Genomic DNA, 18,070 nt, shown 5'->3' on the forward strand with positions numbered 1-18,070 from the left:
TTGAAGGGCATTTAGGTTGTTTCCAGGTTCTGGCTATTACAAATAATGCTGCTATGAACATAGTTGAGCATGTGTCCTTGTGGTATGATTGAGTATTCCTTGGGTACATGCCCAAGAGTGGTATAGCTGGGTCTTGAGGGAGATTAATTCCCAATTTTCTGAGAAAGTGCCATATTGATTTCCAAAGTGGTTGTACAAGCTTGCATTCCCACCAGCAGTGGAAGAATGTTCCCCTTGCTCCACATCCTCTCCAACATAAGCTGTCTTCAGTGTTTTTGATCTTAGCCATTCTGACAGGTGTAAGATGGTATCTCAGAGTCATTTTAATTTGCATTTCCCTGATGACTAAGGATGTTGAGCAATTCCTTAAATGTCTTTCAGCCATTTGAGCTTCTTCTGTTGAGAATTCTCTGTTTAGCTCTGTAGCCCAGTTTTTAATTGGACTGTTAGGTATTTTGATGTCTAGTTCCTTGAGTTCTTTATATATATTTAAAGATGACTCCACTATAGACTACTGGCAATGGTCAAGAGGGTGACCTACTCTGGTGATTGGATGGCTGAACACCCTGTCATGATAGAACCCTCATCCAGTGACTGATAGAAGCAGATGCAGAGATCCATTGCCAAGCCCCAGGCAGAACTCCAGGAGTCCAATTGATGAGAGAGAGGAGGGATTATATGAGCAAGAGATATTGAGACCATGATTGGAAAAAGTACAGAGACAACTAGTCAAACTAGTGGAAACACATGAACTGTGAACCAATAGCTGAGGAGCCCCCATGGAACTGGACTAGGACCTCTGGATAAGTGAGACAGTTGTTTAGCTTGAACTGTTTAGGGAGCCCCCCAGGCAATGAGACCAGGACCTGTCCTTAGTGTATGAGCTGGCTTTTTGGAACCTAGGGCCTATGCTGAGACACTTTGCTCAGCCTTGGTGCAGGGAAAAGGGGCTTGGACCTGCCTCATCTGAATATACCAGGCTCTGCTGACTCCCCAGGGGAGACCTTGCCTTGGAGGAGGTGTGAATGGGGGTGGGTTGGGGGGCAAGGCTGGGGGTGGGAGGAGAGAGGGCAGGGGATCCATGGTTGATATGTAAAACTAACAGAAAATCTCTTAATTAAAAAAAAGAGAGAGAGAGCAGGCTGATCTGGTTCTATTTCTGTCTTCTCTGAATCTTTTTTCCCTCATCTAGAAAACAGTTATGACTTTGGCTAGGTCAGAATTATAGGCAAATATAGTTCTCATGCTCTTTGTTAAATACATTGTTCATTATACTTAATAAAAAAACAATTGCAGAGTCCCAACTAGCCATCTCGTGTCACCAAATGAAGACTCTAGTACCCAGTACTAGAATTAGGTTACATCTAATTGAGTTATTTGCCAAAGGGGTGCAATGGGAATCTTCAAACAACCCAAACTGTTGTGAAGACTATAGGTTGTACTCCCCAAACTGATAAGCAAGGTCCCATTGCTAAAGACAACACCTACACAACTCATTGAACCTGAAGAAGTTGACCTGGTGCCTACATAAAACCTCCACGCCTACATGCTAGTGTCTTTGGTATGGGAAGGTACTCTGCATGCTTCCAAAGGAGAAACATATACAGTAAGTTAGCCACAAACACTTTGACGTATAATCTTTCCTGCTTGCAAGATATGATAGGGCAATAGTGGCACAAAGCTTACAGGGTAACCAACCAATAACTAATTTGACTTAAAGCCCACTCCTCGAGATGGAACCCATAACCTGCACTGCTTGGGTGACCAAGAACCAGAGATTATGTAGCCCAGGGACTTGGGCAAAACCAAAAGGTGCAGTGATAATATGACTCCTATTGATGTTCTGCTATACTCATATATCAGTGCCTTGCTCAGCCATCATCAGAGAAACTTTCTCCTGCAGCATGTGGGAATAAATGCAGAAACCCACAACTAGACATTAAGCAGAGAGTGAGAAATCTTGGAACTCTCAGCCTTAAATGGGATGTCCCCCTCAAATCCCTCCCCTCAAACCTTGGGAACCCTATTGAAGAGGAGGCAGTAAGAATATAAGAGCCAAAGGGAACAGAGGACACCAAGAAAACAAGGTGCTCTAAATCAACATGAGTAAAGCTCATGTGAACTCACAGAGGCTGAAGCAGCATGCACAGGGTCTGAATGGGTCTATACTATGTTATTTGAACTTATATGGCTTCTAGTTAGTGTTTTTATGGGATTCCTGAACATATGAATGAGTGGGTCTCTGATTCTTGTGCCTTCTCTTGGGTTCTTTCCCTTTGGTTGGTTTGTCTTGTCCAACTTTGATGTGATGGTTTTTGTTTTATCTTATTATATTTTATTTTGTTATATTTAAAAAAATGGATGAATGAATGAATGAATGAATACCTAGCAACTAGGATGAACATTAGAATAGAACTCTCATTTATACTTCTGGGAGAGAGAAAATCAATTTTCTCCAATGGAGGGACATTGGGTACATCAACCACTCCAGGGCAAGTCTCATGTTCAGTAGCTGACCAACATATAGTTGACTACACAAGTTTTTTGTTGTTTTTTTTTTTTTTTTTTGTGTGTGTGTGTGTGTGTGTGCTTTTATTTGGTTACACATTGGTGTTTTGTTTTTCCTTTGTTTGTTTGTTTCTTTCTTTTCCTTTTTGTGTGGTGTTTTATTTTGTTTTCTTGGTTCGGGGAACTTTTTGTTGCATTGGGTTTTGTTTGTTTTCTTGAGAAAGAACTTTAAGTTGGATTGGCAGAGGGCAGGGGATCTGGAAAGACTTGAGGGAAGGAAAATGTTTTATACATTAAAAAATCATAGTGTTTGTGTGTGGTGTGGTGTGGTGGTGGTGGTGGTGTGTGTCCATGAGTGCAATGCCCATGGAAGCCAGGAAAAGTTATTAACATCTCCTGGACCTCGAGTTACAGGAGATTGTGAGTAACACGAGATGGTTGTTGGGAATCAAACTCTGGTCCTGCAGGAAGAATAAGCTCATTTTTAATCAGTGAGACCCTACATTGTTTCATGTTTGTATGGAAACATTGTTGATATAACCAAGAGTCATGGGTAGGATGCTAAGGAGGCCTTCAAGGCATTCTCACTTTTGTAAAACTCTTGGTCTAAATCTACCCTTGCAGGTGGGATGAGTTACCTGTGAAGACATAGGAAGTCCTTGGTGGTAGTAATAGGTTACTCTGAAATTGACTATTTGTTGGTGTGGAGAGGTTTCCATGGTTGAGCCCAAGCTAATCAAGAATGTGAAAAGTCAGCAGTTGTCCCTGTACTTGCACACATGGAAGCAGACAAATGTTCCCACTGTGAAACTCCCACAGGGTCCCACAGGATGGCACTACAGGTAATTTTCATAATCTGAGAGATGTCACCTGCTAACAACCAGAATAAGCATAGGGCTCCCAATCCTCAAGGAAGCCAGTACTGTAATAACCATTGATGAGCTTGGGAAGCTTGTCTCTATCTACTGTGGTCAATATCTTCTGAGCTGAGGTGATCTTGAGCCTTGAACCCATGCAACCCACATTTGGAAATGGTGAGGTCATAAACATGTGTCTATTTTTTCTATGAATAGATATTTTTTATTATTTCCCTGCATACCATCTTAATTAATATACCAGGTTGCATTTTCTCAGCTGGCAAAAGAGACACAAAACAACATTTTCTTGATGCTCATAGAATTAAGAGCAGTGACCTGATTCTTGTAGGATTCAGTTTCTTAATATGTTTATGATACTGTCCATGTGGGGGCCAGTGATACTTTATAGTGAAGAATACCTTGCTAAGTTGTTCTATCATGGAGCCTTGATCAAATTGTTTGCTTTTTTTCTTCTAATTTGGTTTTAGTTCTTTATCATGCCAAAGATCAGGTTGAGGGGTAGGTTTCATGTGTTTGTATGGAATATCCACAGAAGGGCAGTGGCACACTATTGTCCTTTGACAGATGTCAAAGCAAGTCCTACTTTGTAATTGTAGTCATCTGGAAGGGAAGAATATGTAGATTTATGACAAGCACTAGATAAAGCTCCCTTTGGGATTGGAAATAGATGCTTCTCGATAGTCCTGCTTGACATCACCCATTTTACTGCTGCCACCATTGTATATCAAGATCCTTATCAAGTGATAGGGAAAAGGACACTGTGAGGATAAACAGACTCTAAAATCTGCTTCTAGGCTCATGGATTTTCATTTCTGGAGCTGCAAGTTCAACATGGTGCAGCTAGATGCCCACTAGCACATTGGTGGTGTGCTACAGATAAAGAGCAACCACATGCAGGCTCTTCTGTGCCACAGAGCCTAGGGACACCTGCAGCCTCACCCTTAGGGCCTGTCATCTTGCTTCAGGTGTATATTTTTGAAGAAACAGTGAAAACTATTTCTCTCTCTCTCTCTCTCTCTTTCTCTCTCTCTCTCTCTCTCTCTCTCTCTCTCACACACACACACACACACACACACACACACACACACACACACATACACACACAAAACAAAGGCCTTAATACTCAAGGGTAGGGTGAAGCTCAGAGTGTCTGGCCAGATGCTGCTGTGGTGACTCATTCTGGTCATGATTCCTGTCCTGTAGTAGAATATTATTTTAAGGTGTGTTACTTCTGTTTATCTTGTATTTGTTTCACTCTGTGAAGCTGTGCTACTGTGCCTGTCTAACATACCTGATGGTTTAATAAAGATCGGAATGGCCAATAGCGAGGCAGGAGAAAGGATAGGTGGGGCTGGCAGGCAGAGAGAATAAATAGAAGGAGAAGTCTGGGAGGAGGATGGAAGGAGTAGCAGCCAGAGAAGGAGGAGGACTCCACGGGCCACACACCCAGCTACACAGCAAGTCACAGAGTAAGAGTAAGATTTATGGAAGTAAGAGAATGGGAAAAGCCCAGGAACAAAAGGCAGACGGGATAATTTAAAGTTAAAGAAAGCTGGCTAGAAACTAAGCTGCAATAAGGTCAGGCATTGATAAACAAGAATAAACAACCATGGGTGATTTATTTGGGAGCTGGGTGGTGGGTTCCCCAAAGAGAAAAAGAGCCCAAAACCAAACAACTACACTGTCCTGTTGCCTTTTTCTTTCTTTCTTTCTTTCTTTCTTTCTTTCTTTCTTTCTTTCTTTCTTTCTTTCTTTCTTTTTCTTTCTTTCTTTCTTTCTTTCTTTCTTTCTTTCTTTCTTTCTTTCTTTCTTTCTTTCTTTCTATCTTTCTATCTTTCTTTCTTTCACTCTGCTTCAATAACTGCATGGGTATTCTTTCCAGGATGTACATTATTTATCCAGTGAACTGGGTGATACCCCTATATGAACCCCCTTTACCCAAGACCCCTGTAGAGAGTTTTTACCCAGCTTCAGTTGTTACTAGGATGCTATTTAGACTCTGCTTTCAGCTTTCTAATTGTTCAAAATCCCCTATTTGCAAACATTGGAATTTAGATCCTGTCTTATAGAAATGTGACCAAATTCAACAACATACTCAGGAGCAGACTTTTGTTTCCAAAGACAGGAAGTGGACTGCCTCCTGCCTGAGCCCTAGATCCAGACACAACAGCCTTATAAAGGATGCAGGTTGCATCAAGACTATTTGGACTGAGGCTGTAGCCCAGAGTGGTGAAGTATTTGTCTATAAAGTGCTGGTGTGCTCCATAGCGCTGCAACAACAAAAATACAAATGTGCTTCCTTCTCTGGGAATGAGAGTTTGAAGCTGATGTGCTTAAGAAAGTAGCAAGGATAGGTCCTGATCACACTGCCAGGAGCCCCTCAAACAGATGAAACTACACAACCACCTCCTGTATGCAGAGTCTAGTCCAGTACCATGCAGGTTTCACAGCTATCAGTCTAAAAGTTCATGAGTTCCCTATGAGCTTGGTTCAGTTGTCTCTGTAGATTTCCCCATCATGATCCTGACCCCCCTTGCTCATATAATCCCTCTTTTCTCTCTTCAACTGGACTTCCAGAGCTCGCCTGGTTCTTGACCATGAATCTCTGCATCTGCTTCCATCAATTACTTGATGAAGGCTCTATGATGACAAGATATTCACCAATCTGATTACCAGGGTAAGCCAGTTCAGACACCCTTACCACTGTTGCTAGTAATAATCTGGGTCTATCCTTGTGGATTCCTGGGAATTTCCCTAGCACCAGGTTTCTCCCTTACCCCATAATGTCTCCCTCTTTCAAGATATCTCTTTCATTGTTCTCCCACTCCTTTTCTCCCCCAGCTCAACCATCCCATTCCCTCATGTTATCATTCTCCACCCCCTCCCTTCGATTGCCTCCCTCATCCCCAGTTTACTCATGGAGATCTCTGGTGCATGAGCTGGCTTTCTGGATCCCATTACCTGTGGTCGGACACCTTGCTCACCCTTGATGCAGAGGAGCGGGGCTAGGTCCTGCCTCAACTGAATATACCAGACTTTGCTGTCCCCCTTGGGAGAACTTACCCTTTTGGAGAAGGGGGTGGGGGTAGGTCAGAGGCAGGGAAAGGCAAGGGGGGCAGGAGGAGGAGGGATGAGAAGGGGATCTGTGGTTGGTATGTAAAATGAATATTTTTTTAAATAAATAAATAAAACATTCCATAAAAGCAAAAAAAAAAAAAAAAAGGAGCGAGGACCTATTGGGGTATTCAGGGATGTGATATGTTGTCTTCCCCAAGGCTATTGCTCTTTCCTGAATCCCTCTTTTCCAAGTCCTTCTTTCCTGTGCACTCCTTGATTCATAGCATTGTATCAAGAGAGAAACCAACTTGGTAGCTAGGGGCTCAGAACAGGGCTTATCAAACATTCATGCAAGCCCTTTCTGAATCTGTTTAGTTCACAGCAGCCTGTATGGTCTGTGTGGATAGCTTCCATTTCCCTTTCCTTCCTTCCTTCCTTCCTTCCTTCCTTCCTTCCTTATTTCTTTCTCTTTCTCTCTCTCTCTTTCTCTCTCTCTTCCTTCCTTCCTTTCTTCTTTCCTTTATTCCTTCCTTTCTTTATTTCTTCCTTTCTCTCTCTCTCTTTTCCTTCCTTCCTTCCTTCTTTCCTTTCTTCCTTCCTTTCTTTATTTCTTCCTTTCTTTCTTTTTCTGAAACAGGTTTCTCTATGTAATAGTCCTGACTATCCTGGAACTAGCTTTGTGGACCAGGCTGGCCTCAAACTCACAGAGATCTGTCTGCTTCTGCCTCCCAAGGGCAGGGATTAAAGGGATGTGCCACCATACCCAGCTCTTTTTTTTTTTTCAACTTTCATTTTCTGATCCTAGAATCTATGTTACGGGCCAGGGAAGTATGTCTTGGTAACTATAGTGTGTGTGAAGGGTACGGGGAGATGAGAACATATGTGAATGAGAGCATAGGGGCCAGAGAACAACCTTGGGTGCAGTTCCTCAGCAGTTACCCATTTTAGTTCTTTTTCAAAGTTTCCTTTTATTGCAATTCAAATTATATTGGGGAAGCCAGAAGATCCAATTTTCTGACCTCCCTATTGCATGCTAAACACATTCTCCAGTGTGTTCATTACATTCCTAGTCCATAGGTTATGCTGTTTCAAACTCTTGATGTTGAGAACTGGAGTGACAGATGGTCGTGAGCCACCATGTGGGTGCTGGGAACCGAACCCAGGTCCTCTGCAATAGTAACAAGTGCTCTTAACCAAGGACACACCTCTCTGCCCTACACCTTACTTTTTGGAGACAGAATATCTCCTTGGCCTGGAACCTGTCTGTTAGGTTAGGTTGACTGGCCAGGGAAACTCAGGGACCTGCCTGTCTCTGCCTCCCCAACACCATAATTACAAGTGTGTATCACCACAGCAGGCTTTTCTGCATTGATTCTGGGGATTGAACTCAGGTCCTCATATTTGTAAGGCAAGTGCTTTACCGACTGAACCATCATGCCAGCCCTCTGTGAGGGGAGCCTGGAGGTTCTTGGAAAGGAAAGAACAGTGAGGTGGGTCCTTAAGGCACTTCTCCCACATTCCTGTATTCTGAGAGCTTTGTTGTAAATCTCTTTCTGAAACAGATTTCAGGGAAGTCAGTTCCCCTTATTTTCTTAAAGAGAAAGTAGATTGGATATAGCCGTGTCTTTACTGAGGGTCAAGGGCAAAAATGGGATCCACACATGGGCAGAGTGGCTCTGAAGCTTAGTGTTTCAGCTGTCTTTGGGGACCTGGGCAAGCACAGGCTGCCAGGACTTTACTGGGTGGTGCTGGTGGGGCACACAGACTGCAGATCACTGTGGAGATGTTCAGGTGTTCCATTATGTGGCAGCCCCTCTGTACTTCTTAATCTAACCTCCTTTGGGTTCTCTGTCTATTTTATCAAGCCAATGTCTCACTTTAAGATATGGGGTTTTGTGTTTGTCCTCAAGACAGAGGCAAATGGTTTTTCCAGAACCCAAAGCTTCAGGGTTGTGCAGTCTTGAACCCACACTGAAGCCTGCTGAAGGATTTCACCAACACGATAGCTCATGGAGGCTAATTAAATTGCCTAAGATCTTGGGGAAGAAGTCAGGGGTGGAAGAGGAGGGATGAGGTGACGAAAGATGGTGAAGATGATGAGGGTAGTAGGAGACAAAATACAAACTAATCCAGAAGTTATTAAAACAAAAACCGTTAGCCTGCCAACATTTGCTATCCATTCTTCCATTGTTATAATTAGGTCTTCAGCTTAATGGAAGACACCCATTTCTGTGGTCTTTTTTTTTTTTTTTAAATGAACTTGGGCGAGTCATTTTGTTTTAAGTATCACAGAAAATTTGCTTTTCAAAAAGGAAGGTTTTATGTTTCTCTTCACTGTCCTGGTCAAAAGCAACTCTGGACATCAGTGTTTGAATGATGTAACTAAACTGGAAAGATTTGTAGGTTTCTTTTTCCTATGCCTCTACCTTTTTTGGTAAAGCATCATTTCAGCTGTCTTTCTGAATTACCCCCCACCACCACCACCACCACCACACACATACACACCAGTGAGAGGAGAATGGGTCTTTGAACAAAGGGAACAGGTTGGAGGAACAATACATCATCTAGTCATGTAGCTTAGGAAAACTTAAAAAGGAAGAGGAGCAGCAGCCAGCTGGTCCAGTGACAGTCCCATCCAGCCGCATCAGGGTTCTGGGGAAGTCCTCCTCCCAGTAATGAATTGCAATACCTCACTCTAGTCAGCCTGGGAGTGTTTGGAGGAGATAAAAGGCGAGCTGTGCACTGTTCCTCTGACCTGCTTTCTTGGTTCTCCACTACTTCCTGGTGTGGCTGCAGAAAGTTGGACTTTCCACATGTGAACAGGAAGGGGCTTGGCTACCTGCAGTTATTACTGTGTGCTTGAAGGTAGATTTTGCAGGGAGTGGGAGCTGAGATGCTGGGGCTGTGGGAGATGTAACATTTGCTGGCATCTGGAGGCTGAGCTTCCAATTTGCATTCTGAGCCTTCCCAGCCGTTCCTTGCCCGCTTAGCACCATTACCCGACGTTTTTGGGTCTCTGCACTTCTCTTTCCTACCTACACCTGCTATTTTTTCCCTTCATTTCTGGAGCCTGGGGAATACTCTTGCTCTTTCTGACTTTTTGCTTCATTCAGGCGACACACCATCTGTCTATTTCAGTCAGAGAGCTAGGATTCAAAGTCACCAGCACATTCTAGGTGTCCTGAGGGAGAATCCTGGGAGCAGTGATATGTCTGCTCATAGATATGCAGAAGCAAGAATGAAAGACAGTCTCTGGGGGGCCTTTGTGGTATTGTTCCCACTTGACAAGTGGTTCTCAGACTGTGGGGTGAGACCCCTTTGGGGGTCGAATGATCCTTTCACAGGGGTCATCTAAGACCATTGGAAAACACAGATATTTACATTCCAATTCATAACATTACAAAATTTTAGCCATGGAGTAGCAAGGAAAAGAACTTTATGGTTGGGGTCACTACAACGTGAAGAACTGTATTAAATAAAGGGTTGTAACACTAGGAAGGTTGAGAAGCACTGCACTAGACAGAAGCTTAAACTGTGGGCTAGTGTGGGTATTTCTCCCAACACAGTGACAGGAGGGAAAGGTTTCTGATTGTACAACAACCAAAAAGCAATTCAAACCGAAGTAAGATGAATTCAAGTTGTTTCTGAAAATGCTTACTTGTGCTGCTTCTCAAGATTTCACAGCAGCATGGTTCTAAACCCACACCATGAGCATTTTGCATGGTGTATGCTGTCATATCATGTCACACCATTGAAGATGCCCAGAACACCTTGGTTTAGATTTGAGAATGTTTTGTGTTATGAATTGTAGTTTTAAAACATTTTCATTATGATTTTATTTGTTTTGTGTGTGCACATGTGTGTGTGTGTGTACATATACCATGGTGTGCATTGGGGGTCGGAGGACAACTGGTGGGAGTTGGTACTCTCCTTGTTACCAGATGGATCCTGGGGAATGAACTCAGGCTGTTGGACTTGGTGGCAGGCACTTGTACTCTGCTGAGCCATCTTGCTGGCCCAGTTGCCGTTTTTACAGCACATACGATTTGCCCACACTTCTAGAATTGTAATGGTTTACTTATGAAAAGCAAACGCTTTCAAACATTTTCTTGTCATTATCTCTCAGCATGTTAATATCAAATTGGTGTATCTTTGGGTTGTATTGTGTTAGAAATACAAGCCCATCCACCTTTGGTGTACATATTTGCTCTATAATACATGTTTCATTATATATACCACAATTATTTTAGAATTATTCCTTTAAGATATTTATCAATGACTGATTTATGTATTTATTTTATATACTTATATACATAGGGTCACATCAAAATGTCTTGATGGAAAAAGGATCATGAGTGGACAGAGCTCAAGTTGCTCTATCTAGATCAGAGTTCACCAGGCCGTTACTGGAGGCAGACATCTCTGAGAGTGCAGTATGCCAGAGAGGAAGGACGCCCCTGGATTTGACCTGCACCTCCAATGCTTATAAGCCTTGGAACATGAGTCTAATTACTTACCCAGGCTCCTGCAAGGATTAAGTTCAGGATGTGGGTGAAAGCTCTGTTTTTAGCATGGAGCAACAGACACTCTGGAGCCAGCCAGCATGTTCCAGTTCTGCTGCTTACCCTGGGCATATCCCCAGCCTGCTTGAATTCCAGTTCTGGTGAGTAGACAGTGGCAGCACTATACCTTAACCACCGAGGGCTAAGGAATATCAAAATAATAAGGATTATAGGAATAATAGTAACAAATCCCTTTTGCTGCTCACCTACTTTAAATGAATGAGCATACACTTAGTACCTAGTACTTATACTATTACTTATACTATTTATTAGGTATAAGATTAAATATATTTATTTAATAAACATATCTAAATTTATTTAAAATATTACAGCTAAGTATGGCAGTGAATGCCTGAAATCTCAAGCACTTGGGAGGTCTAGGTAGGGGAATACTATGTTCAAAGCCAGACCATCTTAAAACAAATTAAAAATAAACTTGTGAGCAGCAGAGGTAGTATCAGTGGCAAAGCTTTGCGTGTAAACATAAGGCTCGAGCTGCAGGAGCTGGTATATGCTCATAACCCTAAAGCTAGAGAGGCAGAGACTGGTAGGTCCTTGCCTGAAGCCTGATGACCTGCCAGCTTAGCCTACTTTGTGAGCTCAAGATCAGTGAGAGATTCTGTCTCTAAAAATCAAGGTGGATAATTTCTGAGAGATGGCCTTAGAGAATGACTTCTAGCCTGCATATTTGTCAACTCACAAATGCATACACATAGACAGATTTGAATCTGTGTGTGCCTATAAGTATATTTATTTCAGGTGTATAAATCTTTAGGTGTAAACCTGTATCATATAGATATGTTCTTGAAACCTCTAAGTTTGTATGTATATGTATATAAGCATGCTTTATTTTTTATTACAAAGGAAAAATGCTGTATAGCAGGCCAGGTTTTAATGTATCAAATTGTCCAAGGACTCCACTGGACAGTTAGATCCTATATTATTTTACTGATGAGGTAACTGAAGTTCAGTGAGATGAAGACATGCCTTTGGGCTGGCAAAATGGCTTAGCAGGTGAATGAGTTTACCAAGCCTGAGCATGATTCCCAAGTCCCACACAGTGGAGGAGAGAACTGACTCTTCCCACAAGTTGTCTTTGAGGTCCACAAGCACAGTGTGGTATATGAGGGCATGAGTGCATGCCTGTGCATGTGCACATAAATTCTCTCTCTCTCTCTCTCTCTCTCTCTCTCTCTCTCTCTCTCTCTCTCTCTCTCTCTCTCACACACACACACACACACACACACACACACACACACACACAAAGTAAGTAAATTGAAAAACTTTAAAGATAGACTTACTGTCTCCTTTTATGTATAATAGGAATTACATGTATATAATGTATAGATTAAGTACATGTATAGAGTGCAACCAATGTCTTTGAATGACTTTAGCATGTTTTATTCACAATGCAGTCTCTGCACTGTTCCCTCTGGGAAAGGCACTCAGCTTTTGAAGACCCTTCCATGTTCTCATCACAACATCAACTTTCTCCTCAGAATGTAGCTTCCACTGGAGAGACACAGGGTAAAAACTTTCCCTAGGTTAGCTACATGTGATCAGACCTATGGCCATGGTGTTGATGTTCCAGGCCGCAGAACACACTGTTGGTACCTCCCCAGTTTTCAAGGAAGGTAATCAGTATGTAGCATAGGAAGTAAGACTGGGGGGGGGGGTTCTCAGAGGAGACTCTTCTAACATGCTCAGTGGCAACTGTCACTGATAAAATACAAATCTTCAATCCTGGCCCTGTAAAAATCAGGAATGAGAAACTATAGTTTTACCTGTGTGCTGAAGGGCTTTGCTATGATCTGTGTGATAAACCGGCCCCTGTCCAGTATTAATCATCAGGTGGAATCTTGAGCAGTTTGTACAATGAGAATTTTATACACTTTAGAAAAGATTTGAAGAATGTTTGTATAAGTGCCTCAAATATAAGAACACACATGTCTGCACATACATGGATGTGTATTTTTTTTACATGAATGAAAAGTAAAAGATCCCCCTGCCAAACTAACCTTTGTAAAAATTTCCTAATAGAAATATCTGCTTCCTCTCTCCTGCTGTGGGGGTATTACTTTTATGTTTAGGTTTTGACTTCATTATTGATAAATGTAATCACATCCTGTGGAGAGGAAGGTCAGAAGTATACTTCATATGTAGTTACATGCACTTGTGTTCATGTGTGCACACAGTTCACCTACACACACATGTGAGCACACATATTCTTCAGTCATGGCCTGCAGGAATGTGGACTATAGGCCTGATCACTGGGAACTAAGGCCCCTGGAAGATGGTACCTTCTGTACAATGATGGCTGTTTGTTGTGGGAGGACTACTAGCCAAGTAGCCTAAGAATTTACCTTTGGAATAAGCTCACAAGACATAACTTATAAAGGAAGTGTATGAGCCTCATGTTGGTGTGACACTGTCTTAGTGGGGTGGGGCTTTTACTTGTGTGCCTGAGTCTGCTCATGCATGGGGTCATGAAGTGCTCATCCAAAGTATTGACTTTTTAAAATATTTTTTGTGTGTGTATGAATGTTTTGTCTGCATGTGTATCTGCTTGTCACATGTGTGCCTGGTGCCTGTAGAGGTCAGAAGAGGGCATCAGATCCCCTGGAACTTGAGTTATGTAGCCACTATGTAGGTGCTGGGAATTGAACCATGGTCCTCGGCAAGAGCAGTCAGTGCTCTTAACTGGATGAGTCATCTCTCCAGCCCCAAAGTACTGACTTTTTACAAAGCCTCCATCCCAGGGAGCAGACAAAGGATTTGCATGACCAGGTCTCTCACTGAACCTGTAGTTGACCAAATCAGCAAGACTATCTGGCCAGTGAGCCTTAGGAATCCTCCTATCTCTAACTCCTCAGTGCTAGGACTACAGATGGGTGCCATCATGCCCACCTTTTTGTGAGGGTGCTAGGGACCTGAACTCAGGTTCTCATGATTGCACAGTAAGCACTTTGCGAACTCAGCTATCATTCCCATCCTCAGAATTCATGCTATTCAGACAACCTTTGATGTAGAAAGAGGACAAGAGACCAGAGGTATTCAGCAGACATTCAGGGTAAAAATCTTGCTTCTCAGGTTCTGGTGGCCAGTGGAGACACTCCCCATCACTGGCTCTGTGATCTTACATTAACTAACCTCCTTGTACCTCTACTGTTTTACCTGTAATATTAGCCTATCATTCCGGAAGTGTTGCTGCAAGTATATTGTACAGATGATTGTGTATCTCATGTGTGTGTGCATGTACACACACACACACACACACACATGCTGTGCCCACAAATTGGCAAGAGATTTAGATTCCTCTGAGAATGGAATTATAGGCAGCTAGGAGCTGCCTGATGTGGGTACTGGGAATGGAACTCAGGTCCTCTGGAGGAGCACAGGCACTCTTAACCACTGAGCCTTATGTTCATATTCCAGGGAATTAGGAGGTGCATCTACCTGGACCAGGTAGGGGAAAAGCCTATGGCTGTTAGTTAGCTTCTCTTGGCATCTTTTAACCTTTGTGTGTTTTCAGATTGACAGGATTGTTTAAATAATTACATAAGACAGGATTAGGATATTAAGTGACTATATGGGGTAGAATGTTCAAGCATGATGGATTTCTTTTTTAAAAAAATTAATTTAAAGGAGATAAAGCTCAGTGGTTAAGAGTACATAGTGCTCCTCCAGTGGACCTGAGTTACATTTCCAGCACCCATATCAGATGGCTCTCAGATGCCTGTAACTCCAGCTCCAAGAGAATCCAAAGGCTCTGGGGCTTTGAAGGCACCTACATTCACACACACACACACACACACACACACACACACACACACACACACTCATAATTTAAAACAATGAATTTTGCAGATAGGATTTCACAGTGTAGCCCAGGCTGGCCTTGAACTTGAGGACAGTCCCCCTGAGGTTGGAATTACAGGTATGAGTTACCATGGCTGACTTCTGGTGGGCTTCTTGAGTGTCCTACATTTTGTGTGTATGCAGATGCATGTGTATGTCACAGTGTAAGTACAGAGTTCAGAGGACTTGTGACAGTCACTTCTTCTATCATGTGGGTCCCAGGGATTAAACGCAGGTCCTTAGACTTGGCCACAGACACCTTTACCTTACCTCTCTAGGTCATGAGGAGATTCCTAAATGAGGAGCTTAAGAAATACAAAAGACAAAGCAGGCTGCCTGACCCATTCAAAGTATTCAGTAGCATGAACTAGCAGGCTTTCTCACAAATGCCCCCAACCAGTTGTCTAATTACTTCTGTTTGAAATCTATAGGGTGCTGATATTGAAGTAAAACCACAGACAGTTACATGCTGGGGAATAGCTTAAGTGTTTCTTACACATCCCAGCATGAGTTCATTGACTTCTTTGGGTAGACAAGTATGGAAAAAAGGGATCTGACCCAGAGGAATGGAGCATCTGGCCTTCCCCTGACCAGTATGCACTTTGGTTGCACCCACTCCAGCCCCCTGGTGGGTACAATGTTACAGGTGTGTGTGTGTGTGTGTGTGTGTGTGTGTGTGTGTGTGTGTGTGTGTGTGTGTGTATGTGAAACTGACCCCATAAAGAAATCCACAGAGGCAGAAGAAATCAGAACACCAACTTACAGGTACCTTTTCAGACTAAGCTTTTATTTTTTGATATTACAAACCAGTTTTCTTTATTCACAAACCACTGTAAGTGATATAAACACTAATTTCTAAAGACAGATATACACATTTCTGGGTTTGCAGATTGAGTGATGTGTGTTAAGAAGTCACTATATGCCACATTAATCTTTTTTCCATAATTCATAATAGCAATAGTTATTTAGATAAATGAAAACATTCCAAATAAATACTGTTTTTTAAAAAATCCAAAATGTTTGTTTACACCTCTGACATGACATTTTAAAACGACTTATCGGCAGCTCGGTGGAGTGCCTGGACAAAAGCTTCTGCGACATCGGTTGGCACCCACTTGCTCTAGACGATTTTATTAAAACTACAAACAGTCGTGGGGAAAGTACATTTCATTGATGAAAATCAAAACTGCAAATGAGTTTTACTTTAGTCAGCACAGTAAGAATTCCATGTTTGTGATTTCATACACAATGCAGGTTCTGGGCTTGGAAAGCGGGTAACTGGGAGGGGCTATCAGCTGACCCTTCTCGGTCACTATCTTTATCCCATCCGGGGCGAACACTACAGCATCGTAATCAATCAAAACATCAACCAGGTGCACACATGGTCATCCCTCTGTAGCAGGTGGGGGAGTAAGAATTTTCCAGGGATGCTGCCAAACAGTCTCCCCTCAGGCCCCGCCTCCCCACTCAAAAGGGAGGACAAAAAGACCAGTTTCTAGGTTTTTCTCTTCTCAGTGTTCAGCGGTTTCCCTCCCTTCCCCTCCTCGCCCTTTCCTTTTCTTTCTCTCCCAAACCATGATCATCTGTCTTAGATATCGAAGCTACAGAAACTTTGTTTTCAAATCTCATGAAACTTTATTGATGGTTTAATAGCCAACCGATCTTACGGGCATGCACGTAGGATGACTAGGAAAAGCTGGATCACAAACACATTTTTTTTTTCTTTTTAAAGTTTTGTTTGGTTTTGATCTTAAAGCAGTTGTTACAGCGGATTGGCAGGTTCACAGCGTGAATTGATAACTCACTAAGGTGCGTGCCACGGGGCCTGCACTGCGACACAGGCCGAAACACTACTCAGGGGGACAGCTTGCTGATAGTTTATAATTGAAATACAAAAACAGGAAGACCCATGACAGATACCCCAACTTAGGTTAACTTGTAAACAGGACAACATGGGGGGATTCCAACAGAAGAAAATCACAAGCTGCAATTTTTCGGCTGTGTTGCTCTGGCCCGGCATCCAAGAAAGAACAGGGGCCCACACTACTCTCCGGGGGGCGGGGGAGCTTATAGTTTTGTTCTTTGTCTTGTTTTTCTTTCCTTCTGACAATCCTCTTGGGCCTCGGAGACAGAAGTAAAGATACCAGTTTAAGATAACCCTGGGGCACAGGGAGAGGGGAGGGCAGGCTCTCACAGACTGAAAAATTGCAAGTTGCTCACAGCGCAGCCATGTTTTCAAAAAGTATCAAGCTGATGAAAATACCATGATTATCTCTATTCAATGATTGCGATACTTGTAAAATGCAACTATAAATCCAGATATGATTATCATGTAATTCCATAAAAATTATATGTCTGTCTCTAACAGTTAATCTACTAAGCTAAAACTAAAGCCTCAGAGACTGTTTCTAGAACATAACTCCACTGCACAGATGTAAATTTTATACAGATTTTAACTGGTACAAAGAAGTTAAGTTTTTAGTACTTTCTTTTTTTTGGAAAAAAAGAAAAAAATAGAAACAGTGCTTTTTATCACCTTTTTATTAATGTTAATTTTTCCCTCCCATAATATAAAAGTCAGCAGTGATATCAATAATTTCTCATACTGGAAGAAATATAAAAAGAATGCTTATTGATGGCCTAACTAGTAGTCTTTGCTTAAATAACTAGTGGGTAGGTAGGAAGCTGAGTACTGCAGATGGAATGATAAGAGGGGGACTTATACAACCTCCTTCAACTCCAGTCTCAGCGCCATAAGAAGCGGTTTCTTAAGAGAGCCTTTGGCTTGACTTTGCCAGGAGTAACTTAGAACCATAGATTTAGGATCGGTGGTGCAGTGGGTCATTTAGATTCATCAGTTACTATATATATATATATTTATATACTCTTTTTATTCTTTCAGCCAAACCCCAGTCCCAAACCCCTAAGCCCCTCCCAGCCTCCCTTTTCACAGAAGAAAATAATATAGATGCAGAAAGAATGACTTGTCACTTAGACTCTTCCCAAACACCTTAACCCCAGTAGCTTCATGTTCAGCATATAATTCATTTACATAATATAGCACTCTGAATATGGCCCTAAATCGGTTTTTATTCATATCTAGCCTCTCTCTAGATCAACCACAAATACTCCTACAGCCAGCAACTGAACTACAAGAACCTCCAAAACCAAAGACCCACAATATTAAAATACACAGAACAAAATATC

At 42.2% G+C, this 18,070-nt stretch overlaps 1 pseudogene; it reads right to left on the reverse strand.

Moving 5' to 3' along the window:
* Positions 1-3,679: 3,679 nt before the first annotated feature.
* Positions 3,680-4,104, reverse strand: LOC131916279 (large ribosomal subunit protein mL42-like; annotated as a pseudogene).
* Between the last annotated feature and the right edge of the window lie 13,966 nt (positions 4,105-18,070).

The sequence above is a fragment of the Peromyscus eremicus genome, chromosome 8a, assembly GCF_949786415.1.
Source record: "Peromyscus eremicus chromosome 8a, PerEre_H2_v1, whole genome shotgun sequence".
NCBI lineage: Eukaryota > Metazoa > Chordata > Mammalia > Rodentia > Cricetidae > Peromyscus > Peromyscus eremicus.